Below are 15055 nucleotides of genomic sequence, written 5' to 3' on the forward strand. Positions count from 1 at the left end.
GTGGTCACAAAAATTATGGCTCCCTCCAAACCAAAACTGCCTACAGATTCAGTAAACCATGATCTTTGCAAATGGCCTTAGCCATGAATACATCACATAGAGGCCAGTGTGGTTGGGATGTTCGAGTCCCACGGAAACCACCCATAGAGTGAGCAGCTCGTGCAGCTAGAACAAGAAAATGTGCAAGAATGGGGGAATTTTACTGGTACCGCTTTTGAGTTATAAAATAATTATCATGTTTTAGAACTTGCGAGTTCTGTTGAATGATTTTTTATTTTGAATGTAATTAGATTTTTCAGGAGGAAATGTGAGTGTGATGCCCAGATATTATAGAGAATTGTAGAAAGACAACAAAGACTTTTTTTAGGGCAGGAATTTTTGAAGTCATATATTGTCATTCCCTTCCCTTTGCCCTCATTACTGGGAAATAAAGCCTTCTCTCTCACAATATCATCACATTTTGTAATAAATAGCACCATATTAAATCTATGCAAGATTTAACATACCTCATGAAATAGTTAATGCTGCATTTTAATGTAATTTATGATATATGTTTTAATACTTTTCTGTATTCTTAAGTTGAATACATTTGCTGTCTTGGAGTGGCTTGCAGAGTTGTAGGGGTTAGAAATAATTTTATATAAAAGTACCTCATACAGTCTACTTGCAAACAGTGGTTGTTAACTTAGGGACTTTATTAGAAGGTTCTAAATTGACATACAAATTTCCCAGTAGCTTAAACTTCACAGAATTGTGAAGATTAAATAACTTGATCTATATAAAAGCAGGCATAGAGCATTATAAACAATGCAGTAGATATTACTTGCATGATCTTCAAAAGCAGTGATTTGCTTAGAATTCACCAGAGGTGAAAAAGGGACAGAGGACTTGGAACTGGCTGTGGCCAGAAGGAGGCAGACCCTGGGCTTACAGAAGTGGTCGAAGGGAAACATGTGGCAGGGTCTTTCCCGTGTGCCTGCTGACGTCGCCCTGAGCTGCTTGTCAGAATCTCGTATTGTTCTTCACATCTCTTACATCTGCGGTTCACCTACCGAGTTGGACTGGGAAATCGGTGAGGGGGGCGCCTGGGTGGCTCAGTCGGGTAAGCGTCCGACTCTCGGTTTCCACTCAGGTCATGATCTCAGGGTTGTGGGATCAAACGCCGAGCCGTCAGGCTCCCTGCTCAGTGTGGAGTCTGCTTCTCTCTCTCCCTCTGCCCCTCCCCCTTCTTGCGCTCCCTCTCTCTCTCTCTCTCTCTCAAAAAAATAAATAAATCTTAAAAAAGAAAAGAAAATCAGTCAAGGCAGCAGCAAGTCCTACTCTTCTCAGTTGCAGGCACTGATAGTTTTAACCTCTAGATTTCGCCTTCCACGGCCCTGAGTCAGTCCATTCGTGTGCATCAGATCACCTGGAAAACCTGGGAGAATGCAGATTGCTGAGTCCCACTCCCGGAATGTCTGACTCAGTACATCTGAGTTAGTCCCAAGAATTTGAATTTCTGCCAGGGATTTTTTAACAAATTCTCAGGCGACACTGGGTGCTGTTGGTCCAGGAAACACACTTCGAAAACTACTGCTCTTGATCGTAAAATGTGGGAATGTTCTTGAAAAACATGATCTCAGTTGTGACAGGTGGGAGTTACAATAAGAATTGCCCATAATTAACTAGATGGGTGGGGGGAGGAACCTTTCACAATGTGTAGATAATATATCAAATCGCCATGATGTACACTTGAAAATACCTTATAGTCTTAATATGTCAGTTATACCTCAATGAAGGTGAAATTTAAAAAAATAATAACTAGAAAATTAGAGCAAAATTTACACGTGAAAACCACATGATGGAAATCTGTCCACAGAATACAATTTAATGTTATAGCCAATATGCCATATATTTACATGAGAAATAGAATAATGTTGCTGTGGTACTTACAATTAAATATTTACAAGATAATAAAATTGAATCAAATAGTGAAAAAAAAATTGCCCCGTAGTATATATTTCTGTTTCTCATTACAGAAAACCTATCAATGGATATTAAGCTCATCTCCCGCCACCGGTGTTATAATGGCATTACTCATATGTTGATTAAGAGTGAGATCTTGTAACTACCCAACTGAAGAAAATTAAAATTGTGATTCCCAGCCAGCACAGGGCACATTTGTATGTATGCAGCTAATGTTAATGACTTTATATGTTTGCAAGCTGCTTAATTTGGTGCTTCAATTTCCCATATCCACTTACTCCCTTGTATTCATGTTAGTTTTTCACGCAGGATTAAGCTGAATTATTCAGTTTTATAATATGTACAGGTTTTTGCTGTAAAAATATTTTTTTGTGGATGAGCAAAAATAGTTGCACACCTTGTGGAGAAGAAAGTAGTGAAGCTGGGCTGGTTGTAGCTTTATTCCCATTGAGCAAAGTCTTGGTTGTCTTTACACTGTTATTTCTTCTGTTCTCATTTAATGTTATTTTGCTGGCATTCAAACGGGTGTGAGAAAGAAGGGTTGCATGTACTTCGAAGTGTACCCACAAGCAGGTCTTGGGAAACAGATGGCAAGACAGAGAATTCAGGATAGAATTTCTGGAGTGAGGAGCTAATAGTTTTGCGATTAGGAAGTTACGGGCCAAACTTCTGGGTCCAAAGCCCTGAACTTCTGCCTCAACTGAATTGACCTTCCAAGGAAAGGGAGAAATAGGAAGATGTGTGTCTTTCACGTGAAGAATGAAGGAAAAAGGAAAAGAGGGCATTTTCGGGGTGCTTGTCATTCACATGGTGAAAGTTCTTTTTTTTTTTTTTTTTGACACTTGTCTTCGCACTGAAAATAAATGGGGATAGCATAAAACTCGAAAGGGAAGGACATGACTGAATTAGCTTGGGTATTATTTGCCGTGTTTTACTGTTAACGGTAATAAGAAAGCATCTTGCAGGCGCTGACAAAAGAGGGCGTTGTGGAAGTGACTCGTTCCCGGTGACCAAAGGCTGGCTTCTGTCGCGCCTCCCGTACTGTCGGAGAGTGGCCTGGCCCTTCCCGGCTGGCACCAAAGCCTCAGAAGTCCCGGCTTCCTCCTCAGCATCGTCACTCCGTTTTCCTCCAAGTGTGGCGGCTTTCCTGACACCGCTTCTGGTTTGTGGTTGCCGCCTGGGCCTCACCTCCTCAGCTCCAGTCCTGGTCTCTCTCCGAGAAGGGAGCTGCTCGTGGCCGGTGTGTGCTCTGTCCAGCAGCGATGTGACCGCCTGCCCGCTCCCCCAGGAGGCTGTGGATTTATCCTCTGCACCGCGGCCTTCCTCCGGGCCTTCCGTGAGCGTCCCGTCCCTCCCTTCTCGGAGGGCCTGCAGAAGGCGACCTGGGTGTTCGCTGCTCAGAGGACAGGCAGAAATCTCTCCTCGGCATGCGCAGGGACTTGCTTCTCCGACTGGCCCCCAGGGCTGCATGTCACCGTTTCTGAGAAATGAAAGCGGTAACGTGTCAGCCGCCCCCGGAGACCTTGTGTGATTGGTAATGATGTCGGGCCCATAGTTCTGCAGCTCCGAGGCAGTTCGGGGTTATATCTGAGCGAACATGAGGATGGACGGTGTTTAGTGTTCTCTTTTCTGAGGTCCTGTTAGGGGCCCTCTGACCACCCGTGTCGCTGGTGTGCTCACGTGGAACGTTGGTGGGCCGGAATGGGCCTTCTCCAGCTCAAGTTCGTTTCTCTCTCCCTGAGGTCAGTGGCTGGGTTAAATGACACATTGAGCGCTCGCAGTGGTCCTTACTTAGCACATAGCAAGTGTTCAGCGTCTGTTAGTTACTGTTGTTGCCTTCATCCAAATACCAGGCAAATGTCCGCTACAGTTTTGTGAAGCAGAGAGGGAGCAGGTGCCTAAAATTAGTCATCGCACCCATGTGAGAAATGGGGACAGTACGGAAAAGCCCGAGCAAGTGCGGGATTTGATCAGTGTATTTAGTCGTTCACATAGCATTTTTAAGTCAAGGAAATGCCCTATAGGTCTCTAAAGAGGAACAGATTGGAATCAGAAGCCCCTCACCTGGGTGGCGGTGCCCCTAGAATCACAGTGTCAAACTGTGTCTTGATAAGAATTGTTTGGGTTTTTTTTGATTCAAAAACAGCATGTTTTCTGTCTGTTTTTGTTTTTTTAGAGGTAGTATGCAATGGCAGGAAGGACGTGGAGGTAGGTCTGAGCCCCAGTCCTGGCTCTCCCTTCTGGGGAGGTTATCTCTCCTCTTCCGTGAATCGATGGTAAGAAGAGTGGCTCCCGAGGACTGATTTGGGAATTAAGGGGGACCGCACAGAGGGCTTGGGTACCCTCCCTGCAGCTGGGGCTCCTTTCCCTTTTCCTTCCTCTTTGCTTCAACACTTAGAGAATCACCCCCAGACCCAGTCCATGTCTGTGATGGAGCCTGGAACCCCTTCTCTGCATTCCTTTTAGTGCTGGGTGCTACCACTTGGAGTTCAGAAATCGCTGTCCTGAGATCAAGTGTTCCTTTCGAGAAAAATTCAAGTGAAGATGCGAACTCACAGCTCCCCTACTCTCAGACCCATTTTCAGATCCATGAATCAGACCTTGTGTTGCTGTTACAATGACGAGTGGGCATACACATGGGCTACTCAGAGTGCCAAGGGGCTTGGGTGAAAAGAGAGTTTGATCAGCAGGGACTTGGTGAGGATGAGGTAGGTGGAGGAAGGGAGAAGTAGGACTGATGGCCTCACCCAAAAGAGTTTTACACCATCACCATGTCGACCCTGCTGAGGCATAGCCTTGGTCCCTCCTGACGTCATTTCGTAAATAGACTCTCCAGGCCATGCAGTTTATCTCAAAATATACTCTAAGGTGTCTAGAAAACCATTCTTGGCTATTTGCTTACCTCAAATTTAGTTTCCATAATTCAAAAATACTTCCATAGTCCATAGATGGCCCCATATTTCCGTAGATGGTTATTAGTAGTTGACGTGTAACAGATGATTTATTGTACCACGGACCGCACGTGGCCTGCCTGCCTCCTGGTTTTGCATGGCCTGAGAGTGAAGGATGTTTTTAAGATTTGTAAAGGTAAAGTGTAAAAAAGACTGTTAGCTTTTAGGTGAGAACAGTTGTTCAAAGAATTGAGGACATTGCTTCTTGCTAACAATGCCTTAAATATTTAGTATCTGGCTCTTTACAGGACAGGTTTGCCAACTGCTGCTAATAGCTGGGATGTTAATCGATGACTGAGTGAAATCAAAGAAGCTTGTGGCTTCCATGTATTTGATCACATTTTGTTTTAAAAGTCTGCCAATATAGGGGCGCCTGGGTGGCTCCATCAGTTGAGCATCTGATTCTTGATCTCAGCTCGGGTCATGATCTTGGGGTCGTGGGATCGAGCCCCATGTCAGGCTCAGTGCCAGGCAGGGATTCTGCTTGAGATTCTCTCCCCCTTCCCTGCCCCACCCCCCCCCAAGAATAATAAATAAATCTTAAAAAAATAAAATAAAAGTCTGCCAGTACATATAGGTTCTTTGATCACCATAGTATTTTAGATTTAGCAGATACTTTAGTAGTCTTCTAGCCCATGGGTTTGCAAAGAGTTTTATAAGGCCCCAGCATTTAAAACAGGTCACTGCAGAGCTGTTTCCATTGAAGGGATCCAAACCATTTATGCTGCCCGTTGCCCAGCACTCCTGTCCTCCCTCACGTGGTTATGGACACCCAAATGTAGTGACTTCAAAGTCTTCACATTGTAAGCAGTTATCTGCAGAGGCAGCCTCGTGCCATGGTGGGAGATGAGCCCTCACTGATGTGGCTACCCCTTAGGGAGAAGCTGCCAGAAGTCAGGCAGACTCAGTTCTGGTTATGATGAGCCCAGGGCTGACAGGGATAGCACAGAGAGCAGCCATGGTTTAATTCTACTAAGGTCTGTTTTTCCTAAAAAGAGAAGAGGCTTAAACCCTTGATATCAAGGATTATGTTTTCTGAGATTCAGACCTCTTGTAGACATTCGCATTAATGCCCAGGAGAAAAGCAAGATTGTAAAAGATTGAGCTTAGGGAGGATGCTAAAATATACTTTCTACCCAACAATAAGGGTGCTTGAAATTCATGTAACTGAAGACTGAACCTTCCATTCCACAGGCAGAGAAAAGCTTTTAAGCTCCTTAAGAAAGGTTGTAAATGGGCGTAATTCTTGGTAACATGTGAATGACTTATCAGAGTCTGTCTGTCCTGAGAGTGTACTAGGAGGTAGCCCTGGGTACCTGAAGGCAAAGTAAGAGAATCCTCCACTTTGTGGGCAGAGTCTAGAAGAAAGAAGGGGGCTTCTCTGGAGTCACAGCAAAGGCACCTGCATCATCTGTGCCGTTTTGCCCAGAGCTAGTGGTCCCTGCAGACTTGGGCTCCCCGCTAATAGCTAATAGCACAGTTCCCCAAAGGGGCTGTTGTGACTCCATCTTACTGCGTGGGGAAAGGGAGAGGTCTCTTGGGAGAGCTCAGAGTTGATAAATCAGCAGTTGAGTTGGCTAGAAGAATATTGCATTAAAAATTGGATTGGCCGTATGTGTTCCGTATCTGTTTCCAAGAAGTCTTCTTTGTGAAATGATTTCAGAAATCGCATGGAAGGGCGCCTGGTTGGCTCAGTGGGTAGAGCATGCAACTCTCCATCCCACAGTGGTGAGTTCAAGCCCCAGGTTGGGCAAGGAGCCTACTTTTAAAATAAAAAGAAGAAGAAGAAAAAGAAATCGCATGGAAGTCAAGTAGGTGGGGTTGTCTTGGTAGCATCTGAAAGTGAGGAAAAGTTCTTTGTGGTCAAGAAGGTACAGGTAGGAGGTAGCTAAGGAATGAACAATGGGGACCTAGAGAAGCCAGTATTTCTTACTAAAACTGGATTTTGTGGCCAAATCAGACTTTATTCCAAAAATGGAGTGGGGAACATTCCTGCAAGAGCTTCCAGGAAAGGTTGCCCATACCTGTGCCATCTTTCATCTTTCTTTCCACTCCCCTACCCTGTTCAACATGGGGGATAACAGCGGCAATACTGGGTTTCTGACAGGGTACTCTTTGTTCATACTACCTTCCTGACTTGCTTTGTAACTAACTCCCTGTGAGTGAGTAAGTGGGTTGGGAGGTGAAGGGAAGAAAGATAAGGTATTCGAGATTTGAGGTTAGATAAGTCATGCATTGTCTGGAAAGACCCGAGAGGGGCTGCATGAAATGTTGGTCCCAGAGAAGTTGAGCGAGCCGCCAGATGATGCCATTCTACTCGTAACAAAATGTCTTTGTTCTGAAATGCAGATGTTTCAGGAGCTTTTGCTACCCGCCGTTAATTACACCTGGTATTTCAGAATGTCTGATGGTAACCTTTGGCATCTATGTGGATGACATCAGCCATTATCTGCTAGTTGTATCCCAGTGTATTCCAGAAAGGCATGTAAGCATGTGTCCTCTTCCAAATACTAATAACTTCTTCCCTGGCTGTAAATCCAGCTGCATGATGTGGAAATGTAATTGGGCAGCCTACATAGAAGTTGGGAGCTCATGTGGGAATATCCATTTGTAAGAGAACCTGAATATTCATGTAACTGTCCAGACATCAATAAATTCTCATTTTACCTTATTTATTTCTGTTCCCCAGTGAACAGCAGTGCTCTTAAGCTCAAAGTTAATAGGCATGTTCTTCAGAGATGTACCCTCTCTTACCTTAATAGAACGTCTTTCTAACACATTTGTTCATCGGTTGCCAGGTAGCTCTCCCTTCAGGTGACACGAGTGTGTTTTCTTTGTCTTAGTGCACAGGTGACAGTTACCATTGTTTGCCATCAATTAGCTTGGGGTAGCATGTCAAGGATGCACGGATGGTGTCGTTTGATTCTGACAGCCGCCTGGGCCGGTTGAGAAGGAATTGTTTCATTATCCTCTTATCAGTACTGCTGGATAATCCACACTGAAAAGAGGGAGGGGGAAAAAAGACAGGCAGAGAGAATAGAATTTTAGGGATTGGCAATATTAAAATTATTCATGCCTCCAGGAGGAGAGAAAGATTAGAGATATGACTCTGGGAACCCTTCAGAAGCCCCCCTTTCCTAATGCTGGCTGGAATGTGGAATGCTGCCCCTGGCCAGTGGGGGGCGGGGAGGGGGGGTTTGCCCACAGGAGCCTGGCAGGGGAGAGAAAGGGAGCTGAGCCCTTCTACTCACCCTCACCAGCAACCAGGCCAGGAGTAACTGCGGCATCTCTGCCCTTCTCCGGTGGATGGGGCCTTTTCCCTGCTGGAAACTTCGTGAATTTGGGTCGTGGGAGCATTTTCCACTGAACAACAGTGCAATTTAATTGTTCTCCGTGTATGAAACGCAAAGAACCGCAGAAGGTATTGTGGCCCAGATTTTCACTGTTGGGGAGTAAACCTCCCGTCACAGCCCTCCCTCCTCCCGGCCCAGTGTTGGCCTTGTCCTTCAGAATGACGGAAGGGAAGTGTTTTTTAAATTCTGAAAATTAACCACGGCCGCAGCTTTATGCTCTTGGAGAAACAAATAAAACGAAGTGCTGAAAATGTAAAAATACTTGAAGATAAACTAAGCTTCAAGAGGGACAATTGTGTTGACATTCTAGTAACAGCCCGTTTTCACTCCTTAACGAAGAGCAGTCATGCATGAAAATGACTTTGCTGTTTTTTAAACTGAAACGGGTATGGGTTGTAACTCAGAGGTGTATATTACCCGTGTAAAATAAAGGACAACATTTTAACCCTGTGAGGATTCTCTCACAGACCCTCAACACTTTACAGTAACTTGCATTAGAAAAATTGAACAAACAATGCTTATTATCAGAGAGCATGACGTATACACTCTTTTGAGTTTTAAAATGACCCCAGTCCACAGCTTATATTTATACGCATCTCTAGGTAAGAGGCCATACTTGGTTGGAGATCAACCATTTTGGAGCAACATATGCCTTCATTTTCTATCCTGTTGATAAGAATAGTTATAATAACATAAATAAGCAAAGAATAGTGACTGGTTTATCAGGCACTAAAACGTGGTCCAGGCACTGTGCTAAGTGTTTTCATCTATTATACGACCTTCTCATCATACTGTGAGGTATTCTCCTTATTTAAGATGAAGAAACTGAGCTTAGGTTAAGTGACTTGCCCACGACACATTGCTGGGAACTGGTAAAGCTCAGATTCAAACCGAAGTCCATCTGACTCCCATTGTCCACGCTTCGTTCTCCGAATAACCACCTTGATGACACTGTCTCTCTCGAGTGCCCAACTTCTAGGGAGGCCAAAGGAGTTAACATTCCCATTGCAGTTCAACTGTTCTTAACTCCTCCCCAGGTTCATATTTCTCCTGGGGGGCACGCGGGGCATGGAGAGGGGAGGCAGACACAAGGCCGACCTCACCATTTCCATTCACATGGAAATCTAATTCTTTTTAATATTTCTGTGGAAGCCAACGTAGCCTGGCTTCATTGCTCAGCTGTGTCCTCTGTGCCCAGACCTGGAAATACTGCCAGAGGGATGAGTGGTGAGCCCCTACCTCTTCCTGTGCACCAGCTACCACGCTGCCATTTCTCAGGGTCCCGGCATTACCCTAGCACTCACTGTAAGTGAATTCACAGTCCCTGGGTAAGACTCGTTCCCCCTGTCCTAGGAGAGCAGGCCCGCTACAATGGCCATGGCTTTTTAAGCAGTCATAAAGGACTCCAAAAGCACATTTACCATAGAAGCTCAGACACAACCGATCTGCACAGCGAATCTCTGCTTTGTACATGATTGACGGAGCTGGGGGCCTTTCAGCCCGCCACATCGTGGTCACTTGTGGTAACACGTGCATATATCTGATTGCTCACGAATAACACTCCCTGCCTTCCTTCTTTCCCACCAGTAGATCAATATGCCCCTGACAAGCATCTGAAATCTTTATTTGGGAAAAAGCACATTTCCTCCCAGCTGTTTGTTTTCCAAACCAAATAATTTAGTTAACTTTTTGCCTGAGTTAATTTTCAGAGCTGGAAAATTTCTCTCAGCCGTGCTGAGGTCATTTCAGGGCTTTTAGGATGGGCAGAAACAGAAATGGGAATATACTTTTGGCATCCTAACCAGCCTTTGGGTGGCTAAAGCTAGCCGTGTGCATTGTGTGTGTGAGGGAAGAGTGCCTCGTGACTCCAATCTTTGCAAATGGAGTGTGCAGGATCAACACTCTTAGGCCTGCTCTTGAATCTGCCCTGTGTCTGAGAGGCAATATAGCGTGGTGGTTAGGGGCATGGGATCTGAAATCCATCTTCTTGGGTTTGGATTCCAGCTCCACGGCTTACCAGCCACAGGACCCTAATCAGGAACCCAGTGAGGCCTCAGGTTCCTCATCAGTAAACTGAGGACAGTTTTGCAAAGTACTCAATACATGTTCCCCTGGTCCTGAGGTATAGGGCAGCAAGAAGATGAAACGCAGCTGAGATAAGGTCTAGCTCCGGCTGCTCCTAGTGCAATCCCCAGATCAGCAGCCTCAGCATCCCAGGGGACTTTGGGAAGTTTGATACGAGCTCAGAACCTCAGCCTGCCTCCAGGACCAGTGAATCAGAATCAGTATTTGTTCCTGGTGATTGGTTTGCAAGGGAAAACTTGAAAAGCAGGACTCTAACTGCCCATGCTGCTTTGAACAGGATTATGCCCTCCAATTGGCTCTTTTCATATACCTCACCTGACGAGGGAGGTCCTCCTCCCTGTCCTCTAAAATGATGAGAACACAGTTGCCAAGCAGTGCCCAGGGTAGCCTTCTCTGGCCTTGGGAGAGGGCCTGAAACAGGTAGGCTTCCTTTCAGGAACATGCCTTGCCTGCGTCCATTCACACAGTGAATACATGACAGCTAAAGTATCCCCCGGGGTGCCCTGTCTATACCCCTAGAAATATAGATTGATTGTTTTCATTTGGATAAAGAGAGAGAGCTGTTTATTAACCATTAACCTGAGCTAGTTAAAAGCTCAAGCCTCGAATGCCCTGGTCCCAGTAGCTGGCAAGATGGCCTCTGGGGGCCACATAGCAACACATGCCACTTTGTTAAAACTATAAAGCCCAGCTGAGTAACTTGCACCTCCCTCTGCAGGAGACGGGTGGGGGACTGCAGTAAGCTATGCTCCAGAGAGAAAACCCAAAGTGTCAGGGAGGCCAGCTCCCGGCCCTCCGCTGAAGGCAGGGCTCACGAATCCATCCCAAGACCAGGCTTTTATTTCCTTGGGGAGTCCGCCATCTCTTAATCACAAAAGCAATAAGAATTTCCAATATGTTCCTCGGCCATGCCTAATCAGTTGTTCCAGCTGCCAGTCATCAGTGCCGGCTAGAGGTTCACCTAAAAGCTCTCTTCCAGCCTTGAAAGTGGCACGAACCCCCAAGGTGACACCAGACAATGAAGGCCACCCCCATGTGCACCAGTTGATTTGATCACAGCGGTTTTGTTAATATTGCTCTGATTCTAGAGGGATCAGTTCCTTTCCCTACACTTTGATTGACAGGCTTCGTTGTATGCCCCTTTGGTTGAGTGTGTATGGAAGGAAATGTTTCCTTTTGTAAATGACCTTACCGTTGCTCTCTAATGTGGAGATTTTCTTCTGGAGGTTAAAAAATCACGGGGCAAAGCTCGACCATTTGTCTGGAGGCACGTGTTGTGTTGGGCACTCTGTGTGAGGTCAACAGATGCTCAGCTTCAAACATTGCGACCTGCACCTGCCTCGTACAGAGTAGGGGCTGGAAAATCATGTTTGAATGAATGAATGAATGAATGAATGGTTATTCTTAGACTACATGAAGATGGAATCCTGGATGTATGACTGATACAGCTGGAAATTCCTAGAAGTCAGTGTAGGTAGGAGAGGCATTTCCTGGGCCACAGGGGCAATCACTGAGAAATGTGGATCCCAGGTAGAGGCCAAGGGCAATCCTACCAAGCCCCAGTTCTCTCACCCCAGAGTTTTGTCCATTACAACAGAAGGGTATGTGACATGGGATTGGATGAATGTTGGGACACCATGCTCTGTTTTTATTTCCTTGAAGTCTCTGGTCATTGTAGTGGCTACAGGCAACATCCACAAGCAGCAGTCTTGCCCAGGACTGCACGCAACCTGCTGAACGATCAGCTTCGACTAGGGGACCTCACCAGGAGAGATTTTGTCCTATACTTCTCATCCCATCTCTTAGGAAATAGAGGCAAGTCATGGGCTTTGCTTTGATTTCTTTCAACTGACATAAGAAACTATTCTGTATACTTTACAAATTCAGACTTTAAATTGAACCCTAACGCCCTCCCTTTCTTATTCTCAAGGGGTCCCCAGTCAAAGGGTCGCTGCCGGTTTCAATGCCATTCACCAGCTTTAGCAGTGGAAGAAAGGGCTGCTGATGTGTGTTTGACTGTTGGTCAGTCAACGCTTGACCTCAGCACAGCTGGAAGGCAGGTTCCGGAGACTTCTGCCCTGTATCATATACCTTGTATGCTCACCTCATACCCTCTCTACCACCTAGTCCTACCGGCAGCCATTGCCATATTATATATGGCACCAAGTATAAGCTCCTCCCCTCAACTGTACCACGAATCTCTGGCTTTCTGCCCTCAGGCCTCTCTGATGCCCTGGTGCTGGGCATCTGCGAGAACTTCAGCCACTCTGCTACACGCGCCTACTTGGGTGGGAGAAGTAACACCCTAGGTAGGGCAACCTTTGACCAATAAGGAACAGGATTTGGTAGATAAAAGTTACTTTCTGTTCCTGTCCTACTCATTGGGCCCAAGATGGACTCCATTGACATTTAGATTGTGTCCGTCCTTGTTTACTCCAACAAACATGAATGATGCTCTCGGAGAGAGTAGGCACCAAGGGCGTCTTGTTCCCTAGTCTGTCCTGGGACCTCGCCCAGTGTCTGCCACACAGTACGTGCTCCATAAATATTTGTGGAATAGTTGGCTGCTGAGAGAGGATTCAGAGGAACGCAAGTGACTGAGTACAGAACAAAAGTATTAAAGTAGAGGAAGGTAGAGGACATTACAATCGAAAGCACAGTAGCATCGGTTGCTGTGATATGGTTGAGGAGTGACCAGTTGTCTGAGTTGGCCGGATCTGAGGGCACAGTGTGGGGCCACGGATGAGAAGTGTGTTAGAGCACTTAGAACACCACTTGATGATGTCTCCTGGCAGGTCTCAGTATTTGGGTAGAATGAATGTCCAGAGACCTGTTCCCCTCACTAAATTGCACCGTCCTCAAGGGCAGGGACCCACATGCCACAGAGCAGCTAGCATGTAGTAGGCACTTAATAAATCCTGGGTTAAAAAAATAATGGTTGGAGGACAGATGGACGGACGGATGGATGGAGGGATGGCAGATGGTTGGTCCTGGCTATTAAATGGGATGAAGGAGAGGCCCTTAACCAGGCCTGTCAGCCTTTCAGCCTGTCAGTGTGTGGCAGGCTGCAAACAATGCCAAATATCTCAACCTGGTATTTCATTGCAGCTAATGCAAAAATGTCGCTGATACAGCTCATGGAGCCCTCTCAGAAGCACCACATTTTCTGTTGAACCACAGAGTAGAGCATAGAGTGAGCACACCAAGAGTCCCTGTTGCCCACGGGGTTGGAAACAGCAGGGGCAGTGGTCCCTTGTGATGAACACATACACATACATGCAAAAATACCTCCAGGGGATAGCAAGTGAGGGGTGCATTCGGCAACTACAACGGAATAAATAAGAGAGCTCACGTTTCTACACTAAGGCAGAAAAAAAACTGAGCTGTGTTTCCACAGTGTCTCTGTGACCCTCTTATTATTCCATTAGTTTTTGGAATAGTGTATAAAACACCAAGCTCCACGCTGACAAACACCAGCACTGAAACTGTTGCTGCAGTCAATCGAAACAGCCTTCTCCCCTGGGTAAAATTATTATTTGGAATACAAGCAGAATTGTGGTTGCCTGAGTGTGCTGAGCATAAATGAGGGTAGTGATTCATAAGGCGACTCTAGCGAGTTTGCAAACGTGCAACTTTCCTGGAGGCTGACGCACAACCGAAGGCCCACAGTGCCTCTTTGAGCGAGTAAGCACTTCCTAGTCTCACCACCTCTTCAGGCCTTGGAGGGCTGTGGAGGATGCAGGCTTCTGAGGACAGGAGTTAACCTGACACCGTGCTGACTTACCAGAAATAAACCCTTCACATCAGATCACACTCTTGTCAGTAACTTTTGAGCGGGAAGATGGTAATTCTGCTTCCTCACATGTTCCTTTAAGTACTTGAACTCTTGTTCCGTCGGATGAAGCTTTTGGGGGCTGGGTCATGTGGGGTGTTCGTGCTCTCCGGGAGAGGTTGGAGAGAGTGGTACTGGTCTAAAAGTAGCGCTCCCTGAACTTTTAAACCCTCAAATCTCTTTGATTATGTGGCTTCTTCTTCTTAATCCTGAACCTGATTCCTTTTTTTTTTTTTTTAGATCCATTTATTCTTTGACATCAGTAGAGTAAGTTCAAAAAGAGCAGAGATGGGTATAAAGCTCTGCATCGCTTTGTACAGAGAAGGAAGTTGAAGGGAGTCAGCGTAATGATGCTGGTGTGATTGCAGCATAATGAGATGTGTGCTGAGTGGATCCCAGACACTGAGAGCCTCTCTGATAGTGATAGACTCTGAAAGTGACAAGCCCCGTCTCTTTTGTGACATCGTACCAATTAGCTGATCTAAATGGGCACGTATTTAAGTTTGGGGTCACGTACAGTTCTCAAAGGCTAGGCTGCCCCTACGAATGAGGCTGTAACTCACTCTCTGTGTTGTAACAGACAACAGTGTGTGTGTTGGGGGGGATCCAGAGCTGTGTTTGAGGCCCCTTTTCAGGTTGTGTGGGGCTGGGCATGGACTCACCATTGATGGAGACTGAGTGTGTCCATGTATCACACCATCAGGGAAATGCCCGGGCTCAGTTAGACTCTGAGGTTAAGAGGGTGTCGGATCCTACACTGGTGCTAGGACCGGAGACGGTATTCTCATTACCCTGATTTAGCAGTGACAGAGACAGCGCCAGCCTGGCCCGCGGAGGCTCACTGCAGCCAGGACAAGGGGCAAACGGCC

The 15055-nt window shown here is 46.1% G+C and overlaps 1 protein-coding gene across 2 annotated transcripts in view; it reads left to right on the top strand.

The window, feature by feature from the left end:
- Window positions 1-15055, top strand: part of GLIS3 (GLIS family zinc finger 3) — a 438140-nt gene that overhangs the window by 376977 nt on the left and 46108 nt on the right. The window lies entirely within an intron of this gene.

Source organism: Phoca vitulina, unplaced genomic scaffold (assembly GCF_004348235.1).
Source record: "Phoca vitulina isolate PV1807 unplaced genomic scaffold, GSC_HSeal_1.0 scaffold37, whole genome shotgun sequence".
NCBI lineage: Eukaryota > Metazoa > Chordata > Mammalia > Carnivora > Phocidae > Phoca > Phoca vitulina.